This window comes from Liolophura sinensis, chromosome 6, assembly GCF_032854445.1.
Source record: "Liolophura sinensis isolate JHLJ2023 chromosome 6, CUHK_Ljap_v2, whole genome shotgun sequence".
In the NCBI taxonomy this organism is placed as follows: Eukaryota; Metazoa; Mollusca; class Polyplacophora; order Chitonida; family Chitonidae; genus Liolophura; species Liolophura sinensis.
In genome coordinates, this window is record NC_088300.1 from 74427049 (window position 1) to 74442512 (window position 15464).

Below are 15464 nucleotides of genomic sequence, written 5' to 3' on the forward strand. Positions count from 1 at the left end.
CCAATTCACATGCTCTGACAAGCTTAGCACGAAAATCAGATAAATAATCCAAAAGATTTACATTGCTTGTGTCATCATTGAGAAACTGTTCCTTGTAAATTAACAATGGTCCTCTAACAGTATGTCCAAATACTAAATCAAATGGACTGAAACCCAATGATTCTTGTACTTACTGTCGAATAGCAAACTTAAGAAATGGAATACCTTCATCCCAGTCCTTCTCTGTGTCCTAACAATAAGTCTTAATCGTGTTCTTTAATGTTTGGTGAAATGTTTCAATATCACCTTGACTTTCTGGGTGGTAGGCAGAAGACTTGTATTGTTTAATGACTAACTGGTACATAACTTGCTGAAAAATACCAGACATAAAGTTTGAACCTTGATCAGACTGTATGGATTTGGGTAAACCAAACAGAGTTAAAAACTTTGTTAAAGCTTTTACAACAGACTTGGTGTTTATATTCCTTAAAGGAACAGCCTCGGGAGATCTGGTCGCTGTACACATAATAGTTAACACACTGATTCCCAGACTTCGTCTAAGGGTAGAGGGTCTACAAAATCAATCAATATTCTGCTGAATGGCTCTTGAAAAGCTGGTACAGGATCTAATGGTGCCTTAGGAATAGTCTGATTAGGCTTACCCACTACCTGGCATGTATGACATGATTTACAAAACTGGGTTACATCTCCCTTTAATCCTGGCCAAAAGAAATGGTTCAGTATCCTGTAGTAGGTCTTGTTAACACCAAAGTGACCAGCTAGTGGCATTTCATGTGCCATACGTAAAATTTCAGTTCGGTATGCCTTAGGTACAACAATCTGATGTTTAACAGCCCAGTCATCATCAACAGATACGTCAGGTGGTCTCCATTTACGCATAAGTATATCAGACTTGACATAATAACACACAGGTTCAGATGAAATAACACAATCATGGAGAGCTCTGTCAAACAAACATGACATTTCTGGGTCTTTATGCTGTTCAGTTACAAGCTGATGTTTAGAAACATGTGATATGTCACTAGGTGTACAATGGTCTGATTCATCATCACCAATGCAGTCGCCTTGAGTAAACATTTGTGTAAAAAATGTACATGTATCTTGTAAGTCCGTTACTGTGTTTTTGCCGTTACCAGAAAGTTTGTTACACATAGGACCTCGTTACAGCACAAGAGGGATACAAATCTGGAATTTCTTTCTCAACAGGATCAACAGTTTGATATAAACAAGGTTTATCAGTCACAATAGGATTAACCATTACTTTGTCACCAGCAAGATCATTACCAAGTAGTAGATGAATTCCTTTAAAAGGCAAAGTAGGCCTAATGCCGACAGTAACAGGACCCGAAATAATATCTGATGACAAGTGAGCTTTGTGAAGAGGCACAGATTCAAATTCAGCAGAGCTTATACATCTAACTAATACATTTGATCCAGAATATGACTCATCAGAAAATGGCAAAACATCTTGTAGCAATAAAGACTGAGAAGCTCCAGTATCTCTTAATACCCTGATCTTTATATCACAAGACATGTCACTTTTAAGTGAGACTTACCGTCACAAATACATGGCTCAAAAACCTTCATAACATTGTCCTGTGAATTCTGTGTACAATCTACTGGTGGAGTCTTAACATAACTCAAATGCTTCAACATTGTTCACTATGTCAGACTTTTTAGTAGTAACACACAAACCAGCAGGCTTGAAGCCATCCTCATGCTCTTGCCTTCTCTTTAAAGCATAACAATTTGACATGACATGGCCTGGTTTCCTGCAATAATTACATATAACCCTGCTAAACTGTCTATCAGTAAATGTATGGTCAGACCTTCGTTGAGTAGTGTTCGAATTAACAGGTCCTCTTTGCTCACCTGATTTGTCAAAATTTTGAGTCTGTTTCGGTGGGCCTGAATGTGAGTTAAATGAACCACTGGAAAAGAGTTGAGGCTTTCTAAATATAGACGGCTTTTTCTGAAATGAGACCTTATGTGTAACCGTGTAAGTATCGGCCATAGTGGCTGCTGCTTCTAATGTGTCAGCCTCTTAGTCCTCAATGAAAGTTCTGACATCATCATTAATACACCTTTTAAAGTCTTCAATCAGAATGATCTGTTTTATCTTTTCATAATCTTTAGCAGAACTTTTAGCAGAACTCCACAGCTCAAACAATTGTTCCTTCTGCCTAGCAAATTCAATGTAAGTCTGATCTCTTTTCTCAACATTTCTAAATTTCTGCCGATAGGCCTGTGGCACAAGCACATATCTTTTTAAGATAACATCTTTCACAAAATCATAATCTGCAGCCTGTTCTGTTAATAACTCTGTGTATATATCCATAGCTTTGCCAGTTAACACACTCTGTAAAAGGGTAGTCCAAAACTTTTTAGGCCACTCTAAATTTTGAGCAATCTTCTCAAACTGTGGAAAATATTTATCTACATCAGTCTCACGAAATTGTGGCACCAATCTTATGTTTCTAGCGACGTCAAATTTTGGAGGCATATCAAAAACACTTAAGCCAGACCTATCTCCTTCTAGTTTCCTCGCTTCAATTTCGCTCTGAAGTCTCAATTTCTCCTATTCGAACACTTTCATTTTCCCTTTCTCCAAACAACCTTTCTTTTTCATTTTCTTTTTCTTTAAACAATCTTTCATCTACCTTTTCCTTAAACAATCTTTCATTTTCTTTTTCTTTAAACAATCTTTCATCTTCCTTTTCTTTAAACAATCTTTCATTTTCCTTTTCCTTCAGTTCTAACTCCTTCAGTCTTATTACAGTAGAATCATCGCCCTCAGGCCTGTACGCATCTAATGCATTTTCATCAAACTCCTGTAATTCTACCCAACATTTAGCAATAATAAACTGCATATCTTTCTTGCGTAAGGATCTTTTGATATTAAGATTCAGGTACTTGCTTAAAGCATACAAATCATTCTTATTTAACACAACAACGTCCTGATCTGGCGCTTCCACAAACTCGTCGGGCTTAAAATCAGACATGATGAATAAAATCTGCTAGTAAAATTTACCACAAAGTCAAATACTAGAAAAATGACACAACTTACACAAAATCCTTTTATCTCCAATTCTGTCTGTATTATAAAGAGATGGCTTGTTCGAAATACACGACAGCTTAGCCGCACAAAAAAATAACTAAAACCAGCAGATTTTATTTTACAACAATTTATTAGGTTTAACAAGAACAGATAACAACACTTTTACAAATACTTAAGTTTAAAAGGATAGCAGTATCTATACAAATACTAAAGTACTTACATGTACAATGGTGTCAAGTCCAAACGGACACATATATTCAACATTGCTGAAAACTTGCACAGAGGCAATATTCATAAGAGGGAAAATCCACAGTATAACTGAGTGTATGACGAAATATACACAAAATTCCACAGACAGGGTACGTGTACTAATAAGCACTGTGTATACAAGAGCATAAATTAAATATAGTCTGAATAAATATATTCAGACTGAACAAGTGCTCGGTGGGGATAGGATATAACAAAGCCAGAGGCTATAAAGACACCAAAATTCAGCACAAAAGGCCTACTAAAGTAACACACAGCGAAAACATACAAAACTCTCAAAAAATCTGCTTTCTCCTCCTTTAACCTGCTTTTATAGGTCTTATACAGACCGGTGGAATTTTCTAGAATAAGAAAATTCTTGAACACTTGTTGTAAACAAACAGGCCCCGAACTGAGCGTATTCTGGAACATTCTAAGGCAGAGGCAGACAGCAGGCCCTGAACTCCGCATGTGTAAACAGTGGCAAGCTAAATTTAGAAGCTGACGGCAGTTGTGCACATAACAGTTAAAATGCTTTAAATATACCTTTCCCTTTCTCTCAAAGTCAACCTTTGTCAACTACTTTTTAATACCTTATGACAACAATATACATTGTAATTCCTTCCTAAAGTACTTAAAATACACAGAATTCGAAACAGCCTAAATCTCAAGTTTTCAAAATATTGTCTCACAAAATGTCTCTTTGTTACAAGGCTGGGAAAAAACACTTTGAGAACAAGCAATGGCATTAATGAACATGATTACTTAATACACCTCTTTAAAAACTCTCTTTCAAATAGTTGATACTTTAAAACACATGCGTGACAAAATATCAAACCAGTTCACCGCACACACGCGAAGCCAAAAACTGCTCCTTCGGCAGAAACACATTCTTGCCGATACCAAGGCCTTGTACCAGCATTAATGACAGGAGAAATGGGATGGAGTTCAACGCGTGGCAGCCAGAGTCTTACAAACCAGCCAGGAAGACAGCGACGATGAGGACATGGGAGAGGTATTAATAAGTGTCGATGATGACAATGATGATCAATATTTTGATGACGGTGACCACGATCCTGTTGACGACAGCCAATCTACCACTCATCCACAGGCCTTTGACAGCACCGCCATGCATAGTTTTTCCCGTTTTACACGAGATTTTTACATATCTTCAACTCGACAAGATAACTAAATTGTTATTTTCAATGTCACGTTTTTCTTTCCTTCATTCTTTCTCAATCGCACTGTGCTATGTATGGTTTATTGGCCAAATAAAAAACTATTTTATCACCTGAATACAGTCCATACCTTTGCTTCTTGTCTGTATTATTTTCACGAGAACCATACATGCCAATTTCTCATAAAAAAGTTCTGCTTCTCGTATCCGAAAATATCGTTTTATATATGGATGTTTTAACAAATTAACAACAAAACCTTACATCTTGTCACAACTCTGTCTTAAGTAGCACTGGAAAACGCCCAGAAAGACTATGTTATACAAAATCCTATCTCGAACAAGCACAGTTTGGGCCTAAACAACTGCAAACCTTATCGCACACATGTGTTGTGCCGGTTACGCTTCATACTTATCAAATTTTCACTTTTGCAAATTTCATTTAGCCGTACTGACGAATATGTAAATCATATTGGCTGAAAAGAGTTAGCCTCTGTTTAGTTCACATTACAACAATTAACGGGTACAATTTTCAAGTACTAGTAAAACTTACATAACCGCACTTGAAATATACAAAATCTGCATCACCATTTTTGCGCACAGTGAAATGTACCTGCATGCCAAACCTCCCCAGTAAAAGCCTTAAAAATCTTCTCTCTTCAACTTAGTCTGGCTGCACTACGGCGTTGTTCCATTCAACTTGCCTAAGCATATCCGATATTCTTTTCTGCGCTGTCTTTTTGTCACAAGTCAGAAAAAGACACACTGAGAACTGGAGGTGGTACTTGTAGCATTATAAACATACTTAATTTAAGAGTCCAATTCGACCGTTTTATGTAATGTGCCAAAGTACACCTTACAAAGTACATGTATCAATTTGATTTACTTCTTCATATCAAACATCAAAGACTACCATCCAGCTGCTAAATCATTCTCTGAAAATCTAGTCCAGACAAAGAGAAATTACTTACCAATTATTTTTTAGCAATGAGAAAAATTTTCTCTTCTGTGTAGGCCACCGGCCACGCAGCAGGGATCTGACTTCGGCAAATCATCATAGAAGTAATGAAGATCCATGCTCACCGCATTTATTTGAGAAGGTCTTCATCGTATGATTACCTTTCTCACAAGCACTAATCGTAACAAGTCGCTCACCTTCTAGGGCACAGGTCGCACAACATCAAACGGTTCTGTGAGAGTGAGTAGAAAATCTCTAGCATATATAAATCCTTTTTCAAACTTGCAGGTACCATATCCAATCTATCACACAGTCCAAGCATAGTCGACAATAATTTCCATTGATTCAACTCAGAATGGATGTAGAAAGAATGGCCGCACTGCTCAGAGAAAATTTACTTTTTCATGACGCCGCTCTCCGCAAAATTCAATTGCTCGGTATGTTCCCTTACTAAACTTGTACTTGCGTTCCATGAGTTTGTTTTAGGAGAATGCGCATGTTGTCTTAGCATTAACTGTATCTTATACCATTCTTTTATATTTTTTCAGAACAAAGACAAGAGGCTACTGAACGACGAATAAGAGCAGCAACATCCAACGGGCATACACCATGCCACGAACTGCTCCTTCTGCAGAAACACATTCTTGCCGATACCAAGGCCTTGTACCAGCATTACCGACAGGAGAAATGGGATGAAGTTCAACGCGTGGCAGCCAGAGTCTTACAAACCAGCCAGGAAGACAGCGACGATGAGGACATGGGGGAGGTATTAATAAGTGTCGATGATGATAATGATGATGATGATCAATATTTTGATGAAGGTGACCACAATTCTGTTGACGACAACCAATCTACCACTCATCCACAGGCCTTTGACAGCACCGCCATGCATAGTTTTTCCCGTTTTACACGAGATTTTTACATATCTTCAACTCGACAAGATAACTAAATTGTTATTTCACCAATGTCACGTTTTTCTTTCCATCATTCTTTCTCCATCGCACTGTGCTATGTATGGTTTATTGGCCAAATAAAAAACTATTTTATCACCTGAATACAGTCCATACCTTTGCCTCATGTCTGTATTATATTGAAAAGAAACATACATGCCAATTTCTCATAAAACAGTTCTACTTCTCGTATCCGAAAATATCGTTTTATATATGGATGTTTTAACAAATTAACAACAAAACCTTACATCTTGTCACAACTCTGTCTTAAGTAGCACTGGAAAACGCCCAGAAAGACTATGTAATACAAAATCCTATCTCGAACAAGCACAGTTTGGGCCTAAACAACTGCAAATCTTATCGCACACATGTGTTGTGCCTGTTACGCTTCATACTTATCAAATTTTCACTTTTGCAAATTTCATTTAGCCGTACTGACGAATATCTAAATCATATTGGCTGAAAAGAGTTAGCCTCTGTTTAGTTCACATTACAACAATTAACGGGTACAATTTTCAAGTACTAGTAAAACTTACATAACCGCACTTGAAATATACAAACTCTGCATCACCATTATTGCGCACAGTGAAATGTACCTGCATGCCAAACCTCCCCAGTAAAAGCCTTAAAAATCTTCTCTCTTCAACTTAGTCTGGCTGCAGTACGGCGTTGTTCCATTCAACTTGCCTAAGCATATCCGATATTCTTTTCTGCGCTGTCTTTTTGTCACAAGTCAGGAAAAGACACATTGAGAACTGGAGGTGGTACTTGTAGCATTATAAACATACTTAATTTAAGAGTCCAATTCGACCGTTTTATGTAATGTGCCAAAATACACCTTACAAAGTACATGTATCAATTTGATTTACTTCTTCATATCAAACATCAAAGACTACCATCCAGCTGCTAAATCATTCTCTGAAAATCTAGTCCAGACAAAGAGAAATTACTTACCAATTATTTTTTAGCAATGAGAAAAATTTTCTCTTCTGTGTAGGCCACCGGCCACGCAGCAGGGATCTGACTTCGGCAAATCATCATAGAAGTAATGAAGATCCATGCTCACCGCATTTATTTGAGAAGGTCTTCATCGTATGATTACCTTTCTCACAAGCACTAATCGTAACAAGTCGCTCACCTTCTAGGGCACAGGTCGCACAACATCAAACGGTTCTGTGAGAGTGAGTAGAAAATCTCTAGCATATATAAATCCTTTTTCAAACTTGCAGGTACCATATCCAATCTATCACACAGTCCAAGCATAGTCGACAATAATTTCCATTGATTCAACTCAGAATGGATGTAGAAAGAATGGCCGCACTGCTCAGAGAAAATTTACTTCTTCATGACGCCGCTCTCCGCAAAATTCAATTGCTCGGTATGTTCCCTTACTAAACTTGTACTTGCGTTCCATGAGTTTGTTTTAGGAGAATGCGCATGTCGTCTTAGCATTAACTGTATCTTATACCATTCTTTTATATTTTTTCAGAACAAAGACAAGAGGCTACTGAACGACGAATAAGAGCAGCAACATCCAACGGGCATACACCATGCCACGAACTGCTCCTTCTGCAGAAACACATTCTTGCCGATACCAAGGCCTTGTACCAGCATTACCGACAGGAGAAATGGGATGAAGTTCAACGCGTGGCAGCCAGAGTCTTACAAACCAGCCAGGAAGACAGCGACGATGAGGACATGGGGGAGGTATTAATAAGTGTCGATGATGATAATGATGATGATGATCAATATTTTGATGAAGGTGACCACAATTCTGTTGACGACAGCCAATCTACCACTCATCCACAGGCCTTTGACAGCACCGCCATGCATAGTTTTTCCCGTTTTACACGAGATTTTTACATATCTTCAACTCGACAAGATAACTAAATTGTTATTTCACCAATGTCACGTTTTTCTTTCCATCATTCTTTCTCCATCGCACTGTGCTATGTATGGTTTATTGGCCAAATAAAAAACTATTTTATCACCTGAATACAGTCCATACCTTTGCCTCATGTCTGTATTATATTGAAAAGAAACATACATGCCAATTTCTCATAAAACAGTTCTACTTCTCGTATCCGAAAATATCGTTTTATGATATGGATGTTTTAACAAATTAACAACAAAACCTTACATCTTGTCACAACTCTGTCTTAAGTAGCACTGGAAAACGCCCAGAAAGACTATGTAATACAAAATCCTATCTCGAACAAGCACAGTTTGGGCCTAAACAACTGCAAATCTTATCGCACACATGTGTTGTGCCTGTTACGCTTCATACTTATCAAATTTTCACTTTTGCAAATTTCATTTAGCCGTACTGACGAATATCTAAATCATATTGGCTGAAAAGAGTTAGCCTCTGTTTAGTTCACATTACAACAATTAACGGGTACAATTTTCAAGTACTAGTAAAACTTACATAACCGCACTTGAAATATACAAACTCTGCATCACCATTATTGCGCACAGTGAAATGTACCTGCATGCCAAACAGTACGGCGTTGTTCCATTCAACTTGCCTAAGCATATCCGATATTCTTTTCTGCGCTGTCTTTTTGTCACAAGTCAGGAAAAGACACATTGAGAACTGGAGGTGGTACTTGTAGCATTATAAACATACTTAATTTAAGAGTCCAATTCGACCGTTTTATGTAATGTGCCAAAATACACCTTACAAAGTACATGTATCAATTTGATTTACTTCTTCATATCAAACATCAAAGACTACCATCCAGCTGCTAAATCATTCTCTGAAAATCTAGTCCAGACAAAGAGAAATTACTTACCAATTATTTTTTAGCAATGAGAAAAATTTTCTCTTCTGTGTAGGCCACCGGCCACGCAGCAGGGATCTGACTTCGGCAAATCATCATAGAAGTAATGAACATCCATGCTCACCGCATTTATTTGAGAAGGTCTTCATCGTATGATTACCTTTCTCACAAGCACTAATCGTAACAAGTCGCTCACCTTCTAGGGCACAGGTCGCACAACATCAAACGGTTCTGTGAGAGTGAGTAGAAAATCTCTAGCATATATAAATCCTTTTTCAAACTTGCAGGTACCATATCCAATCTATCACACAGTCCAAGCATAGTCGACAATAATTTCCATTGATTCAACTCAGAATGGATGTAGAAAGAATGGCCGCACTGCTCAGAGAAAATTTACTTCTTCATGACGCCGCTCTCCGCAAAATTCAATTGCTCGGTATGTTCCCTTACTAAACTTGTACTTGCGTTCCATGAGTTTGTTTTAGGAGAATGCGCATGTCGTCTTAGCATTAACTGTATCTTATACCATTCTTTTATATTTTTTCAGAACAAAGACAAGAGGCTACTGAACGACGAATAAGAGCAGCAACATCCAACGGGCATACACCATGCCACGAACTGCTCCTTCTGCAGAAACACATTCTTGCCGATACCAAGGCCTTGTACCAGCATTACCGACAGGAGAAATGGGATGAAGTTCAACGCGTGGCAGCCAGAGTCTTACAAACCAGCCAGGAAGACAGCGACGATGAGGACATGGGGGAGGTATTAATAAGTGTCGATGATGATAATGATGATGATGATCAATATTTTGATGAAGGTGACCACAATTCTGTTGACGACAGCCAATCTACCACTCATCCACAGGCCTTTGACAGCACCGCCATGCATAGTTTTTCCCGTTTTACACGAGATTTTTACATATCTTCAACTCGACAAGATAACTAAATTGTTATTTCACCAATGTCACGTTTTTCTTTCCATCATTCTTTCTCCATCGCACTGTGCTATGTATGGTTTATTGGCCAAATAAAAAACTATTTTATCACCTGAATACAGTCCATACCTTTGCCTCATGTCTGTATTATATTGAAAAGAAACATACATGCCAATTTCTCATAAAACAGTTCTACTTCTCGTATCCGAAAATATCGTTTTATGATATGGATGTTTTAACAAATTAACAACAAAACCTTACATCTTGTCACAACTCTGTCTTAAGTAGCACTGGAAAACGCCCAGAAAGACTATGTAATACAAAATCCTATCTCGAACAAGCACAGTTTGGGCCTAAACAACTGCAAATCTTATCGCACACATGTGTTGTGCCTGTTACGCTTCATACTTATCAAATTTTCACTTTTGCAAATTTCATTTAGCCGTACTGACGAATATCTAAATCATATTGGCTGAAAAGAGTTAGCCTCTGTTTAGTTCACATTACAACAATTAACGGGTACAATTTTCAAGTACTAGTAAAACTTACATAACCGCACTTGAAATATACAAACTCTGCATCACCATTATTGCGCACAGTGAAATGTACCTGCATGCCAAACAGTACGGCGTTGTTCCATTCAACTTGCCTAAGCATATCCGATATTCTTTTCTGCGCTGTCTTTTTGTCACAAGTCAGGAAAAGACACATTGAGAACTGGAGGTGGTACTTGTAGCATTATAAACATACTTAATTTAAGAGTCCAATTCGACCGTTTTATGTAATGTGCCAAAATACACCTTACAAAGTACATGTATCAATTTGATTTACTTCTTCATATCAAACATCAAAGACTACCATCCAGCTGCTAAATCATTCTCTGAAAATCTAGTCCAGACAAAGAGAAATTACTTACCAATTATTTTTTAGCAATGAGAAAAATTTTCTCTTCTGTGTAGGCCACCGGCCACGCAGCAGGGATCTGACTTCGGCAAATCATCATAGAAGTAATGAACATCCATGCTCACCGCATTTATTTGAGAAGGTCTTCATCGTATGATTACCTTTCTCACAAGCACTAATCGTAACAAGTCGCTCACCTTCTAGGGCACAGGTCGCACAACATCAAACGGTTCTGTGAGAGTGAGTAGAAAATCTCTAGCATATATAAATCCTTTTTCAAACTTGCAGGTACCATATCCAATCTATCACACAGTCCAAGCATAGTCGACAATAATTTCCATTGATTCAACTCAGAATGGATGTAGAAAGAATGGCCGCACTGCTCAGAGAAAATTTACTTCTTCATGACGCCGCTCTCCGCAAAATTCAATTGCTCGGTATGTTCCCTTACTAAACTTGTACTTGCGTTCCATGAGTTTGTTTTAGGAGAATGCGCATGTCGTCTTAGCATTAACTGTATCTTATACCATTCTTTTATATTTTTTCAGAACAAAGACAAGAGGCTACTGAACGACGAATAAGAGCAGCAACATCCAACGGGCATACACCATGCCACGAACTGCTCCTTCTGCAGAAACACATTCTTGCCGATACCAAGGCCTTGTACCAGCATTACCGACAGGAGAAATGGGATGAAGTTCAACGCGTGGCAGCCAGAGTCTTACAAACCAGCCAGGAAGACAGCGACGATGAGGACATGGGGGAGGTATTAATAAGTGTCGAGGATGATAATGATGATGATGATCAATATTTTGATGAAGGTGACCACAATTCTGTTGACGACAGCCAATCTACCACTCATCCACAGGCCTTTGACAGCACCGCCATGCATAGTTTTTCCCGTTTTACACGAGATTTTTACATATCTTCAACTCGACAAGATAACTAAATTGTTATTTCACCAATGTCACGTTTTTCTTTCCATCATTCTTTCTCCATCGCACTGTGCTATGTATGGTTTATTGGCCAAATAAAAAACTATTTTATCACCTGAATACAGTCCATACCTTTGCCTTATGTCTGTATTATATTGAAAAGAAACATACATGCCAATTTCTCATAAAACAGTTCTGCTTCTCGTATCCGAAAATATCGTTTTATATATGGATGTTTTAACAAATTAACAACAAAACCTTACATCTTGTCACAACTCTGTCTTAAGTAGCACTGGAAAACGCCCAGAAAGACTATGAAATACAAAATCCTATCTCGAACAAGCACAGTTTGGGCCTAAACAACTGCAAATCTTATCGCACACATGTGTTGTGCCTGTTACGCTTCATACTTATCAAATTTTCACTTTTGCAAATTTCATTTAGCCGTACTGACGAATATCTAAATCATATTGGCTGAAAAGAGTTAGCCTCTGTTTAGTTCACATTACAACAATTAACGGGTACAATTTTCAAGTACTAGTAAAACTTACATAACCGCACTTGAAATATACAAACTCTGCATCACCATTATTGCGCACAGTGAAATGTACCTGCATGCCAAACCTCCCCAGTAAAAGCCTTAAAAATCTTCTCTCTTCAACTTAGTCTGGCTGCACTACGGCGTTGTTCCATTCAACTTGCCTAAGCATATCCGATATTCTTTTCTGCGCTGTCTTTTTGTCACAAGTCAGGAAAAGACACATTGAGAACTGGAGGTGGTACTTGTAGCATTATAAACATACTTAATTTAAGAGTCCAATTCGACCGTTTTATGTAATGTGCCAAAGTACACCTTACAAAGTACATGTATCAATTTGATTTACTTCTTCATATCAAACATCAAAGACTACCATCCAGCTGCTAAATCATTCTCTGAAAATCTAGTCCAGACAAAGAGAAATTACTTACCAATTATTTTTTAGCAGTGAGAAAAATTTTCTCTTCTGTGTAGGCCACCGGCCACGCAGCAGGGATCTGACTTCGGCAAATCATCATAGAAGTAATGAACATCCATGCTCACCGCATTTATTTGAGAAGGTCTTCATCGTATGATTACCTTTCTCACAAGCACTAATCGTAACAAGTCGCTCACCTTCTAGGGCACAGGTCGCACAACATCAAACGGTTCTGTGAGAGTGAGTAGAAAATCTCTAGCATATATAAATCCTTTTTCAAACTTGCAGGTACCATATCCAATCTATCACACAGTCCAAGCATAGTCGACAATAATTTCCATTGATTCAACTCAGAATGGATGTAGAAAGAATGGCCGCACTGCTCAGAGAAAATTTACTTCTTCATGACGCCGCTCTCCGCAAAATTCAATTGCTCGGTATGTTCCCTTACTAAACTTGTACTTGCGTTCCATGAGTTTGTTTTAGGAGAATGCGCATGTTGTCTTAGCATTAACTGTATCTTATACCATTCTTTTATATTTTTTCAGAACAAAGACAAGAGGCTACTGAACGACGAATAAGAGCAGCAACATCCAACGGGCATACACCATGCCACGAACTGCTCCTTCTGCAGAAACACATTCTTGCCGATACCAAGGCCTTGTACCAGCATTACCGACAGGAGAAATGGGATGAAGTTCAACGCGTGGCAGCCAGAGTCTTACAAACCAGCCAGGAAGACAGCGACGATGAGGACATGGGGGAGGTATTAATAAGTGTCGATGATGATAATGATGATGATGATCAATATTTTGATGAAGGTGACCACAATTCTGTTGACGACAGCCAATCTACCACTCATCCACAGGCCTTTGACAACACCGCCATGCATAGTTTTTCCCGTTTTACACGAGATTTTTTACATATCTTCAACTCGACAAGATAACTAAATTGTTATTTCACCAATGTCACGTTTTTCTTTCCATCATTCTTTCTCCATCGCACTGTGCTATGTATGGTTTATTGGCCAAATAAAAAACTATTTTATCACCTGAATACAGTCCATACCTTTGCCTCATGTCTGTATTATATTGAAAAGAAACATACATGCCAATTTCTCACAAAACTGTTCTGCTTCTCGTATCCGAAAATATCGTTTTATATATGGATGTTTTAACAAATTAACAACAAAACCTTACATCTTGTCACAACTCTGTCTTAAGTAGCACTGGAAAACGCCCAGAAAGACTATGTAATACAAAATCCTATCTCGAACAAGCACAGTTTGGGCCTAAACAACTGCAAATCTTATCGCACACATGTGTTGTGCCTGTTACGCTTCATACTTATCAAATTTTCACTTTTGCAAATTTCATTTAGCCGTACTGACGAATATCTAAATCATATTGGCTGAAAAGAGTTAGCCTCTGTTTAGTTCACATTACAACAATTAACGGGTACAATTTTCAAGTACTAGTAAAACTTACATAACCGCACTTGAAATATACAAAATCTGCATCACCATTTTTGCGCACAGTGAAATGTACCTGCATGCCAAACCTCCCCAGTAAAAGCCTTAAAAATCTTCTCTCTTCAACTTAGTCTGGCTGCACTACGGCGTTGTTCCATTCAACTTGCCTAAGCATATCCGATATTCTTTTCTGCGCTGTCTTTTTGTCACAAGTCAGGCAAAGACACATTGAGAACTGGAGGTGGTACTTGTAGCATTATAAACATACTTAATTTAAGAGTCCAATTCGACCGTTTTATGTAATGTGCCAAAATACACCTTACAAAGTACATGTATCAATTTGATTTACTTCTTCATATCAAACATCAAAGACTACCATCCATCTGCTAAATCATTCTCTGAAAATCTAGTCCAGACAAAGAGAAATTACTTACCAATTATTTTTTAGCAATGAGAAAAATTTACTCTTCTGTGTAGGCCACCGGCCACGCAGCAGGGATCTGACTTCGGCAAATCATCATAGAAGTAATGAAGATCCATGCTCACCGCATTTATTTGAGAAGGTCTTCATCGTATGATTACCTTTCTCACAAGCACTAATCGTAACAAGTCGCTCACCTTCTAGGGCACAGGTCGCACAACATCAAACGGTTCTGTGAGAGTGAGTAGAAAATCTCTAGCATATATAAATCCTTTTTCAAACTTGCAGGTACCATATCCAATCTATCACACAGTCCAAACATAGTCGACAATAATTTCCATTGATTCAACTCAGAATGGATGTAGAAAGAATGGCCGCACTGCTCAGAGAAAATTTACTTCTTCATGACGCCGCTCTCCGCAAAATTCAATTGCTCGGTATGTTCCCTTACTAAACTTGTACTTGCGTTCCATGAGTTTGTTTTAGGAGAATGCGCATGTCGTCTTAGCATTAACTGTATCTTATACCATTCTTTTATATTTTTTCAGAACAAAGACAAGAGGCTACTGGACGACGAATAAGAGCAGCAACATCCAACGGGCATACACCATGCCACGAACTGCTCCTTCTGCAGAAACACATTCTTGCCGATACCAAGGCCTTGTACCAGCA